Source organism: Zalophus californianus, chromosome 14 (assembly GCF_009762305.2).
Source record: "Zalophus californianus isolate mZalCal1 chromosome 14, mZalCal1.pri.v2, whole genome shotgun sequence".
In the NCBI taxonomy this organism is placed as follows: domain Eukaryota; kingdom Metazoa; phylum Chordata; class Mammalia; order Carnivora; family Otariidae; genus Zalophus; species Zalophus californianus.
This window is the reverse complement of record NC_045608.1, coordinates 70,802,508-70,816,131: the sequence shown is the minus strand read 5'-3', so window position 1 is coordinate 70,816,131 and position 13,624 is coordinate 70,802,508. Positions and strand designations below refer to the sequence as shown.

General features: G+C 44.1%; 2 pseudogenes; both read right to left on the bottom strand.

Annotated features, from left to right (window-relative positions):
• Positions 1-2,249: 2,249 nt before the first annotated feature.
• Positions 2,250-2,612, bottom strand: LOC113913079 (annotated as a pseudogene).
• A 3,754-nt stretch (positions 2,613-6,366) lies between these two features.
• On the bottom strand, positions 6,367-12,802 carry LOC113912382 (annotated as a pseudogene).
• Positions 12,803-13,624: the final 822 nt, after the last annotated feature.

The following is a 13,624-nucleotide window of genomic DNA, read 5'->3' as shown; positions in this document are numbered from 1 at the left end:
GAGAGTTTGGAGAACTTGCATAGTGTCTTAGAGCAAAATAAGGGGAGCCAGACCTTAAAGGCAAACAACCTGACCTGACTCTTTTTTGATGATGATATTTATTTATTTATTTATTTATTTATTTATTTAGAGAGGGAGGGGGAGGGGCAGAGGGAGAGGGAGAGAGAGAATCTCAAGCAGACTCCACGCTCAGTACAGAGCCTGACTCTGGGCTCAATCTCACGACCCTGAGATTGTGACCTGAGCTGAACCAACTTAGTCACCCATGTGCCCCTTGATGATGATTTTAAAATGACACCACCCAGTTTGCCCTTTGTTTGCCAGACTTGGATTACAAAAGAGAAATAAATTAATTTCATTATATTTTTTTAAATGTTGAGCATATACTGTCTTCATTTACCTGGGAATATATTTCAGAACAAACGATTTATTCAGATGAAACAGGAGAAGAAAATGCAAAATGTGATGTCAGCCAGTTTGCAACATAGGAAGTTTGGGCCACATACGCAACGAGCAACTGGGAGTGGGGCTCAGTATGCAATTCAGAGTGGCTGGAGAGGCTTTCTAGAGGAAATGGTGTTTTGAATCAACTCCGAGGAGTCAGTAGAATTTTGAGTTAATCCAACCTTATATAGAACTTAGATTTAAATAGACCAGACTCTCCCAAAAATCCACCTCGAATTTTACTTTTGATAAACAAGAATATTTATGGAAAGCAGAGGGAGGAATTCCTGAGCAAAGAAAAGTTTCTCATTTTACAACCACCAGTTCCTTAAGAGCTTTCAAAGGATAAAGGTAAAGGGGCTGAGGGCTTACTGTGTGCCAGGCACTGTATTAACTCACTTGATCCTTATAAACACACTTGGGGTTAGGTGTTATTATTACCATGCCCAGTTTTAAAATGGCACACACACTTGGCCGAGGTGTAAGAGGTGGGAAATGGTGGAGACAAGATTCAGATGGATGGTTCAGGGCTGGTGTGTTCCCTTAAGCCACAAGCTACACTGACTAGCTGGCACGGTTGGAGGTTTGGAGAATCTGGCTCGGTCCACCACACTGAAAGGGAAAAGTCAGAAGGTCATATGTGACAAGGGACTTAGTATTCACTAGGGTACAGAAATGATTATGTTTTGAAAGTAAAGGACATCAGGTTATCAGGTTATGAGTAAAGCACCTGCCCAGCTACGAGATTGAAGGAGGAGGGGTATGTGCTTATCTGTCTCTTTCTGTCTGGCAAACAACCTCATTCCCTGAGGAGAGTCTCTCCCATTTGGAAACATGTTTATTTGAGCGCTGAGCAATGTTTCATTCCCTTAGAGTCTAAGGAATAGTCCTGAAGGGCACTGACCTTGTCTCAAGTGCTTTGTCCTTTTTGCAACTATCCCTGACTTTAATCCCACAATTTAGCCTTTGAGCACCCACCTTTTAAAAGCTGGATTGACTGACTCCCAAAAAACAAAGGGGAGGAGAAGGGTTTATAAAGATGTATAACTGCCTACCCATGGGTCCACTGACAATCCATCTTGGAGAACAGTGTACACCTCCAGTCCCCTAAAGGGGCAGGGGGCACTTGGATAGCCCACTCAGATGGGGGTGTACTGATTCAGCAAGATGTACCCCAACCTTGATGGTAAATGTTCAGTTGCCCTTATAAACTAATCTCTTACAGCATCATGACTCTGAAACCTTTCCCTCCAGATGTGTCTATATGTTTCCCAATGGAAGGACTTATCAATCTAAGCATCCTCCTGAGCATTTGTAAGTAACTTTCTTTCGTTCATTTCCTTAGCCCTGTTCGTCTCTGAGAGTTTCTCGGTGTTGTTTCAGATACTCTGGTTGACATGGGAATGCTCGTGCTTCCGGCATGCTCAGCTCTGTCTTCAAATAATGACATCCTCAGCATGATAATAATAAGGGCTAACATTATTAAGTGCTATATGCCAGGTGATAGTCTAAGCAATTACATGTATTTACTCATTCAAAGCTTTATAACAAATCAATGAGTTAGGATTGTTTTGTAGATAAGGGTCCAGTCATTTGCCGAAGATCCCAAGGCTAATATGTGGCCCAGAAAGGCACTCATTTTAGCTTCAGAACCTATGTGCTCAACAGGTATGTTCTTTGCCACCAATATGTCTGTTTCACCCCTAATGTTACCTATTGTAGCTTAACTTATTCACACTGCCAAGGCACACACATTTTTTTAAACAAGCTCCGGCCAGTTTTATTAAAGAAAAATTTTGCATGATTTACTTTTCACCCGTCTGTTCTGGTAGGCTTCTCGTAATATGGGAACCACCTGGATCAATGACAGTCAGTATACCTACTCCATAGCATTTTCCACATGCTGTGCCCATTTCAATATTATTGCCACTGTAGTGATGGACACCAATTTTGGCCAACATGGTGCAGTTTTTACAACTGCACAATTCTATTTCAGATTTCCTCAAGGCTGGGCAGTTGTTGGCCAGGATGACCAATTTCCCTTTGCCATGTCTGATCATTTTCAGAGTCTGCTTCTACCCCAGAGCGTACTTTCCATTTTTCATAACAAGTTGGATCCTAGAGTTGATCGACTCCAGAGACATTTTTGTCTTCTTTGTGGCCCCCATTTTCCTGCCTTAGGTGTGGGACAGCGCCAACCAAGAGCAGCCATCAAGATGGCTGGGAACGAGAAAGGAAAGCTCATGCACATATATTAGCACATAGGCTGGAAGAGGAAAATATCCCTAAAAATCAAAAATATTACTCAGGCAGTAATGACAATGGGTACCATTTACTGAGCTAATTTTACATTCTTAATGATTTTAAAAGCATCCCTGTGAAGTTGTATAATTGACTCAATTTTTTAACCCTATGAGTCAGACCGGTCAAATGGATGGCCTAAGATCACCAGCAGGTCTGTGGCGATTTGAACCCAAATCTGCCAAATTCAGAGGCCCCTGATCTTTCAGCTACTACTTGAAGGCTTCTTACTAATCCTCAGGCATAACCAGCCCAGTGTAGTCAAATAGTCAGTTAAAGGGACTATCACCAAAAAATGAAGGAAGTGTTAGGGTCCAAGGGCAGGCCACCCCAAAATGGGTCACTGTAGCATGAAGATTATTTTGAGTTAAAAAGCGATCAAACCCAGCAGACTGAGGAAAAGCTCCTTACCTCTCTCTCATTTGCCTAAAAAGAATTTACAGGAAGAGACCTATCACCATAAATAACTATATTATGATATAAACTAGGTATGGTAGACAGGGAGGAACCTGACGGTCCTCCACATCCCATTGTTTCCAAGTGGCCCCGGAAATATTTGCTTACCAAACATTGATTCTTTCTTATCTTCCTGTGAATTGCATTCCTTCTTTCAAAAGAAATCCCAGACCCTTATGCCCTCCCCTTAGTCCAGAATGACATATACTTTATTTTGCCCACCTTTGGGATTTCCACGTCTGTGTGGATTCTCCGTATGAACACCGTTAAATTTGATTTTTCCTGTTAATCAGTCTGGCTAGAAGGAACTTGAAATGAACAGGACATTCTTGCTCCCCAGCAGGAGCATTGGCCATAATTTGACATAAATTCTAGAATTTTAGGGGGAAAAATAGTTTGTAAAAGTTCAGAGAAAAGGGAGGTATGACCCCTTGGCAACATTCTAAAAGTTAAAATGGCTAAAAGAAGAAAGAAGTTTCCAGGAGAGTATTCTACCTGAACAATCACAAATGTCTTAGTCCATTCGCACTGCTGTCACAAAGTGTCAGAGCCTGGGCGGTTTATAAACAACAGAAATCTATTTCTCACAGTTCTGAAGGCCGAAAGCCAGAGGTCAGGGTGTCAGCATGGTCAGGGCCTCAGGAAAACCCCCTTCTGAGTCGCAGACTGCCCACTTCTCCTTTTATCCTCACGTGGCACAGGCCGGCCCCTGGGCCTCTCCTTATCAGGGTACCAAGCCCCTTCAGTAGGGCTCTACCCTCGGGACCATATTAACCACCCCAAGGCTCTGTCTCCAAATACCACTACTCTGGGGATTAGATTTCAGCATATGAATTTTAGGAGGGACACAGACATTCAGTCCATAACAAAAAAATGACATCGATCAAGAAGAAAAAGGGGAAGTGTCCTTTAAAAAAAACAAACCAAAAGCAAACAAACAACAACAAAAAGCCATGCGGAGAGCTCTCTCATAATCCCAGATTTTAAAAAGAAATGCCTAAATTATGGAAAGAGGCACTTATAACCAAGGAATAGTAACCAGTCCTAATGATCCTAGGAAAAACAGAGTCTAAATTGCCCTGAGGCTTAAAAATTAGTGTAAGGGCATTGCAGGGGGGCTTTGGGCTGTGGTCAGAGCAGGAAGGGGGAGGATGGAAGGGCCTGTCGGGGGGCAAATGATGTCATGTTGAAAGCTAACAGAGAAAAGCAGGGCGATTCAACTCCTATATTGCTTTCTCTATCGAGGAGAGTGATCGTCCAACTGGGAAGGCTGGGACAAATACGGTTCGTAGGAAATTGAAACCCGAGAGAAGCAAGGAGACAGGAAAATATCTGGCCACTCAGATGCGTTGAGGCGGATGACATCCCGCCCCACAGAGGAAGGTGCGGGGCGTAAACAGCTGCATTTTGGAGAACAGGAACACACTGCAATTTAAAAAACAAAAAAAAAAAAAGGAAATGGGTGGATTACAGAAAGGTTAAAGGAAAAGTATTCAGACCTGGGAATATTTCTTTACGGATATGTAGACTTTTATTCCAGCAAGTATTTCCACAGCCATAAATATCTCCTTAAAACAAAGAGGTGTCCCAAGTATCTTTGTTAAGTAGTGATTTAAAATGAAGTTGAGACACCTGGGTGGCTCAGTCGGTTGAGCTCAGTCTGACTCTTGGTTTCGGCTTAGGTCATGGTGGTATCACCGTCGTGGGATTGAGCCCTGCATTGGTCTCTGTGCTCAGCAGGGAGTCTGCTTTTGATTCTCTCCCCCTCTCCCCTGCCCCGCCACCCCTCTCTAAAATAAACAAATTTTAAAAAATAAAATAAAATGCAGTAAAAATTAATAAAATTAATTTTATTTTTTAAATTATTTTATTTTATTCATTATTATTATGTTCAATTAGCCAGAATATAGTACATCATTAGTTTTTGATATAATGTTCAATGATTCATCAGTTGTGTATAACACCCGGTGCTCACCACCACACATGCCCTCCTTAATACCCATCACCCAGTTAACCCCTCCCCCCAACTCCCTCCCTCTGTAACCCTCAGTTTGGTTCCCGGAGTCCAGAGTCTCTCATGGTTTGTCTCCCTCTCTGATTTCTTCCCATTCAGTTTTCCCTCCCTTCCCCTGTGATCCTCCACACTATTCCTTATGTTCCACATATGAGTGAAATCATATGATACATGTCTTTCTCTGCTTGACGTATTTCAGTTAGCATAATCCCCTCTAGTTCCATCCATGTCAATGCAAATGGTAGATATTCATCCTTTTTGATGGCTGAGTACTATTCCATTGTATATATGAACCACAACTTTATCCATTCATCTGCTGAAGGGCATCTCCTTCCATAGTTTGGCTATTGTGGACATTGCTGCTATGAACATTGGGGTGCAGGTGCCCCTTCTTTTCACTATGTCTGTATCTTTGGGGTAAATACCTAGTAGTGTAATTGCTGGGTCGTAGGGTAGCTCTATTTTTAACATCTTGAGGAGCCTCAGTAAAATTAATTTTAAATGAACACACTTCAGCATATAAACCAACAAGTCTTCTAAAGTTTTTTAATACGAAGACCTAATTACATTATTTTCCAAGTTAGAAGGACTAATAATTAATGTGAAACCATAATTAATACAGATGATACTGTACTTTTCAAAGTAAAGACATATATTTGACCTAAATTTTTATGAATCACATTTGATGTCACCAAATAAACTTTACTGAGGAAAGAAATTGTTTCAAAATCTCAGAAAAACAGACATGATGAAAAGCTAGACATTGTGTACAAATAATGTTAAAATACTGTCACAGGTATGGAAATGTGACATCATCATTGGAATATAATAAAATGTTATAAAGCAAAGGGTTGTCAAAACACAGAAGAAGAGATATTCTGAAAGAAATGAAAAATCAAGATCATGCAGTAGTGGCAACAATTTCTAACTTATAACAGATACTTAAATCCATGGGGGAAATGAACAGAACTGTCTCCGGAAGCAGTGGTGGCAAAAGACAGAGTTGGCTTTCGAAAATGCAAGGGACGTAGCTAATTAAATTACCACCTCCTTCAAATAAAAGTGAGAATCTCTCGGGAGTATCTAAGCCCCTTAACAGACACATTTTAGAGCAGTTAATGAAATGCTGCGTATTTCAGTAGGAGACTATGTCAACAGTGAAATGACACAGGAATCAGAAGCATATTCCGCTGTGACACTTAGTAGTTGACATCTTCCCGAACAGCCACCACAAGTCTGAGGTTCTCATGAGACTGAGGTCTCCCAGCTACGTGACTACCCACACTCATTTCACCAAAGAACATGAACTCTGCCGGTTGCTCCGTACTCTGGGTGGAGAACACCAATTGGTTTTATGTAGCTTAAGTCTACAGGGGCATCAGCTTCCCTCTTAGATGCATCACCCCACAGAGCTGGCCCATGAGGTTTCATCTGGAAAACAACCAGTTCATGGACTCCTTTGGAGGTTTTTCTATTTTGGACCATGGTACCACGTAAGTAATCTCAAACTCTTGTTTATCAGTGAGAGCCAAATTTGGAATGAGAAATTGTTCTTGGCATTCTTTATTTTTGGTCAAGCCTTTCTGAACTTCATTTCCATGAGCAAAACTATCGTACTTCCAAACATGAAATACTTTATTCACTCTGCCTCTAAAGCTTGCACTACAGAATCCAACCAAATCGGAGTCAGCTGTCCAAAGAGGAATGGTTTTCATAATATTTTCTGGAAATTCATTTATCTTTAAAGGTTTAAGGCAATAAGTATGAAACTCATAGAGTATTCCATCATATTGTTTGGGAGCCCCCACGGCAAAGGTGAACACATCCGAGGGTGAATGGCCGTGTGGCCAGACCCCTCAGGAGACAAGCATGGTGGCCACTTCAAGTGTTGAGAAGGACAGCCAGTTGGTGGTCTTTCAAGGGTCCCTCCCCTTACGGCTTCCCTACTAGAAACCAGGACCTGGACAACTTTTAAAAGAGTAAATATCTTTTAATATTTAAAAGATAATGATTGAACATAATTACTTGGTGCCACCACGGTTTTTATCAAACAAGCTTTACCAAACGAACCTTGTCTCTGTGCTGAGAAGTTATAAGGGAAGCCAACATTTTCCTGGGTCGAGATTTCAAGAAGTCATTGTCAAACTATACCCATGGACAATGTGGATAAACATGGACTGAATGACAGTTACATGACGAAGAGTTTTCTTAACTAGTTGAATTACTGAGTGTATATGCTATTGATAAACTCAGTTCTGTCCATCTCAAAAGTAGTGTGTGATGATGGGTGTGGTCCTCTTGCAAAAAACATATATTTGACACATGTTCATGACTCATAGGGACATATAGAAATCAGATACATGATATTTTGATGCAACTGCTTTGAAGATATTTTGACAGCCGTGTAAAGCAATTTAATTTTCAGAAATTTTTCTAAAGTATCAATTAATGGAATTATATCCACACTGACTTCCTGATCTTCATCCCATTTCTGAGTGAATTTTAGAGGTGCAGGAAAGTCAAACCCAGGAATGGAATGAGGCTTTGAGGTGTTCATTGTTCACATTTCTAGGAAACGAAAAAGATATTTTTATATTTTGATGTGCCCATTTGATACGACCAAATCAAAGGCGTCACATACAAATGTTTTTTCCAGACCTGATTCCCATACATTTATCTGCATCACAGATTTTGAAACTCCATAGCAGTAAGGATAGCTCTCTTCAGCACACCAAGAGGAGTTTACTTTCCAGGTTGGCAGTAATTCACTGCGCTTCTAATATTGTGAAGACAGAAAGATAGAGGGATAGCTGGTGTGCCGGCTTTCCAGTCAATATCTGATAGGTCTCCACCGAGTGAGATGGTTTCTTCTTGCCTGTAAGGAATACAGATAAAGACTGCATATCATTCCAGGTTCTTTGGTTGTAAGCAATTGAAGTAGACCCTAGGTTACCTGAGAAAGAAAGGACTTTATGGGAGGGATACTGAGAAGTGCTTGCAATAATAGTAAAAAGAGAGGTGAACACCAGGGTCTTGGAAAAACCCAGGGATGTCAGTAGAGAACCCAAACACCTGCTTCTGTAAGAAGTGTCCTCATCCGGGTCATTTCCACCAACCACGTGTCCCTCAGCATCTCTGCCCAAGTTGCAAAGTGTGCCCTCCCCTCTCCCCCCTCCCCTTCCCTGCTTCATGTTGGGTCATATGACAGCCCAGCCACATGCGTGCAGCAGGGCAAATTCCCAAGGGAAAAAGAAGGGCACAATCACCAGAGGAAAAGGGCAGTCTGCTGGGAAAGAAAGAAAGAAACAGATCCACTGGAGACCTGAACTTGAGCCAAACACTCATTTTTAAAAATACAGATTTGGCCTCACCTGCTTCATGTATATAGAGGCTTAGTTGACCGCAAGCCCCACAGGAGCACCAACAGGGCATTGGTGGTCCCAGCATCAGTGAAACAGCGCCCCTCAGAGCTTCCACCTTCCAAAGTCCTGGCACCGTCACTGTCCCTGCCCTGCCGTGGGTGGCCCTCCCGTGGTTCTGGGCTCAGGGACGCTCCCCTCATTCGCTCTCCAGCTGGTAAGGTGGTAGCTGTTTCCTGCAGTTACTAATGTCTCCCTCCTCTCACATTTGCCTGTGTCCTCAGTCCTTCCATAGCTGTGTAAACAGCTCCTGCATGAATTTGTCTCTTTTGGAAGTGTTGTGTTTCCTGGATCCTGATGGATGCACGTGCTGAGGTCCACCGCAGGATGCTGAAGGAGTTTCACACCATGTCATACTTGGAATGTGTGTTTTATATAAAGGAAGACTTAGGGAATGTGATAACCAGCTTCCCCTATCTGAAGAGCTTTCATCTGAAAGGGGGATTATATTTATCCCATGTAGTTCCAGAGGGCAGAACCGGGATTAGTGAGCAGGAGTTTGAGGGAAGCAGCTTTCAGTTCAAAGCAAGGAGCGGTCCTCTAAGCCCTTGAACTGCTCACAATGGAATGCACTGGGCAGCTTTTTTGGGGGAGTTAGTCAAGCAGAGGATTAGTTTCCATCTCTCCGAGACACAGGAGAGGTGCCCACCACAGTGACATGCTGGGCCGAATCAACTCTCCAGAGCCCCCAGGCCCCCTGCAGAGTCTATAGGCTTGAATTAAGGATTCAGTAATTTTCTATTGGAGCTGGAGGACAAAACTAGTATGCTTGGTGGCCTGCAAAAAATAACAACAATTATCCTCTAGGATTTAGCGTGGCCCCCAGAGTAATTTACAGCAAGGACTCTTCCTCCAGCACCGAAGAAATTCTATACCCAGCCAAAAGCTGACACCCTTTAATAAGAAGATCCTTCTCCTTTGCTCATTTCTCTGGATCCACCCTGTGTACCTGGGTTTTACACCCGAGGCCCTCTGGAAGGGCAAAGCTGACCACAGCCTATAACTAATGGAATCAAAGGATTCTAGCGTTCTGAAGAGAGTTGCTCATGTTTGTGAATCTCGTTTGATGAATCCAAATCTCAGGATCCTTCTACGGCGGGCTGAAGCTTCCCACCTCGGCCCTGGATTCACAAGGGATGGGCAGGCCGTGATGAGGGAACCAGACAAGGCTTCAAAATCCTGAGATCATCCTCCTGCCACCTTGAAAATCCCCCCACCCTTCCAGTTCTTGCCACAGCGGTCATTAATTTGCATACATCTGGACAGCCCCCCTTCTGAAGTTTGGGGCACATCGCATGAATCTCGAAATGGCTGTTCTCCAGGCACCAGTTTCCCTTTCCTGGAGCAAAACTGCTTTCAATTGCACTGTGGCTGTTTTGGGAGAAGACAGGAGAAAGCCATTCCCTCTTGAGCCCTTTTAAACCAAATACAGAAACAAAAAATTCTAACTCCTAATATGCTCAGAAAACTAGCACACTCACAGAACATTCTCTTCCATTTTCCAATGGGAATATTGGAGGAAATGCAATGATTCACCCATGATCACATAGCCCAGATATAACAGGACCAGAAATTAAACAACTGGAGTTCATTGTCACCTAGTCCAGGGACATTCCCCTGACTCCCCACCATATTATTGCTTCAAAAAATCCTACTTTACAAGAGAAGAAATCCATGGAATTAAGTGTTTCAGTGGCTCAGCTCAGTTTTCTAGTAAGTGAGCGTTCAAACTGACAGTGGGACATCAGTGGCCCGAAGGTTGCATCTTTTGCCAACACAACCTCTTGTGGGTAATTTTATTTTCCATTCCGCTTCCCCTTAAAATTTCCCAATATTCTTCCCATTTGTCTCATGTCACGGGGTGGTTGCCCAGAAGACAAAGGGAAAATGCCCAAAAAGGGGTGGGCAGAGCCTGGTTCACTGACTAGCAAAGGTGCTGGACATCTGTCACGGTTTAGGGACACCAGGGCGCGAGACACCTTACAAAACAGACACGCCTGCAAGCCGAAAAGTCCGACAAGAGCAAAGAATAATTTCCAGTTGAACACCACCCCCTTCCTAAAGGCTGCCCCCTCAAATGAGGGCTCTAAGGTCATGTTCTCCTAAGGAAAAATGGTTGGTTAGTCCCTGGACTGAAGGAGCAAGCCTGGGCAGGTGCTCATAGGGAAGCAAAGGGCAGGAATAGAGAATATGGTGATGTGGTGGGAGGTAGGGAGGGCAGAGGGTACAGCAGGTTCTGTCATGGATGGGCCCACCGATGGATTCCACTCTCCTGCTGCAGGTCAGGGACCCCTCCTCATCTTCCAGCTCAGGAGATTTGAATCGCAATGCTCATCCAACTCTGCTTTCCATTTCTATCCCCTCTGACCCCTCTCTGCCCACCCCTCATCTTGTTCCCTTCCTTGTCCCTTTATGTCCCTCAGCCCTCTCCCTGCCCACCCCCTTCCCATCTGAGGCAGCCACCTGGGGACCCTGCTATCCAATAATTAGCCTGAGCAGCTGCTCAACCAAACAAGCTCCAGGGATCCGCAGCTGGGAGAGTGGAGTCCTGCCTGGAGGAGGGGGAAGCCGGGGGAAGGCCCACCGAGCCTTCTCAGGTGGCCAGATGACGCCTAATTAGGCCCCCTGCTCTGGAGGCCTCACCAGATGGGCAAATGCCTGGAAGCCTTAGGGAGCCAGCAAGACTCTGTGGGAACTCCCAATGTGTGGTTTCCTTTCCAGCTGCCTCTGGGGCGATGGGGGAGGGTGGTTAAAATAGTAATTGGCGCCTCTGGTCAAGGGGCCTCACTTCTCCCTGCCAGGAGGGGAGATGCTCTGCTTCCCAGTGGTGCATCCCCCCAGCCCCCACCCCCCACTCCGGCCCGGCCAGCCTGGAGTCTGAGTTGTTGACGTTGTTGACCGAAAATGATTTTTTTAGATGCACACCAGAAGAATTGGCACTGGGAACATTTTTCTAAATCTAAACAATGCACACCATGAATTCATGAAAGGCAGAATTAAACTAGAAGGGAAACATCAAGAAAATGCATGGGGTTCCTTCTTTCTGTCTCCCCAGCCTGCAAAAGTGAGCTGCAAACGCTGTGGCAGAGGGAGAATGGAGCAGTAAATGATTTAATTTTGACAGATTGCGGTTTCTGGGCAGAGGAGACGTCAGGGCCAGACGGTAACGGGGGTGGGGGGGGCGGGGGGACCACTGCGCAAGGCTGAGGTTGCATATTGCAGAGCCAGGCCCCCTGCGGTGTCCTGCCTTCCTCCTAAGTCACTGGGCCCTGGCCCCACCCCCTGGCCCTTGATATGGCCGCATTTACCAGAAAAGTCATAAGGGGAGCAGGCAGCAGAAAATGAGGTACCTCCTCCCCCAAAGCTCTGTTTTTCAAAGAGGAGTTTGCCTTCCGGTACCCCAGCTGGGCATCAGTGGAAATACTGGTGACGAAGCTTGCAAACACTAAGGGGGAAAAATGCAAGAAGCGGAGCTAAGTAGGGGCCAAATGACCTCTTTGCCTTTCCCTCTTTCAGACTTCCCTAACTCCTTGTGTGACAAAAAACCTTTTCTTTTTGAAGAAGAGAGTGATATCTGTAGTGCGTCCTTGACTCAAATGGCCTTATTACAGAAAAGTGAAGATCAGGAAAGCCAAGAAACCTTTTCTACCTGCCACCACATCTCTTGGGTCCCTCTGGTAGGATACCCTACCAGCAACCATATGAACTCGGAGCAGACGCCTGTGTGTCTCATCTGGTGGGTTTCCTATTTTAAGCTGTGAAAGTGAACTCACATCAGATGTGGTTTTACCTTATAATCACCCTCCAACCCAACGGTGATTGTTTTCTGTTATATGCAGGGAAAACTTGCAAAATAAAATAATAAGACTGAGAAAATAAGTATAAGAATCAATGATGTTGGTATTTCTTATTTACTCTTGTTATTAATAGCCCCTATTCGTGGGACCGAATTGTGGATGGGACAGGCTGTGTGTATGATTACACTTTTGGTCAGCAGAGAACCAGGCTGGCAGAAGAATGTCTTTGAGCAATCTCCGTTCTCTGTAGTTTCTGGGGTATAACATATTTTCTGCCAGTTCCGGCTGATACGATGGACATTAATTGTTAATTCTACGTCAGCCATCTGATGAAAGGTAGACTCCCTGGAAATCTGGGGAGACAGCGCCATCTAGCAGTCCTTGCTATAAGTGCCTCAAAGCTGGGTTTATCTGTCCCTGAGGAGGCCAGGGGGAAAAGGCCACGGCTCTTTTAAGGTTGACCAAGCTGGAAAGATGCTCTCCACAAATCCACCTCGGCTATCAATGCACACAATTGGTTTGCAACAGCTTGGAGTCCATTTTGCTTTAGAAAAGTAGCTCAGCTTAATATTCTAGGTGGATAAGCCAGGTTTCAATAAAATTACATTAGGCTATAGCATTTCAGAACATACTATGGGGAAAAGGCAGTCTCTTCAATAAATGGTGCTGGGGAGACTGGACAGCTACATGCCAAAGCATGAAACTGGACCACTTTCTTACACCAGACACAACATGAAAATAAAGTCGAAGTAGAATAAACTAACCGTGAGACACAAAAGTATAGAGCATTTCATCCATAAGACACTTTGGAGCTAAGCGTTTAAAAGATAAGGAAACAGAGAGGCCCATCTTTGAGGTCACTCAGCTAGTTTGTGGTTGAACCAGAACCAATACTCCTATTTGGAGAATAGGAGCAACACTTTTTCAAAGGCTAGCCAGAGATGAAGATAAGAATGAGACAGAGAAGTGAGAGCATCCTCAGGAAGCGAAGATATGCATCTCTCTCTGAATCTACATAATAACATTGATATGGCAAGGGGCATATTAAACACAAGGACAGATGTGGGCCTGTGTCTAGGACACAGGCACACATGGTAGACAAATCTTTGATCAGCTCTCCAAAATGTCCTTGAAATGCCTGGAACAAATAGTTGGGCTCTTCCCCAACCCAACCTCTCTGCAGGCTGGCCAAT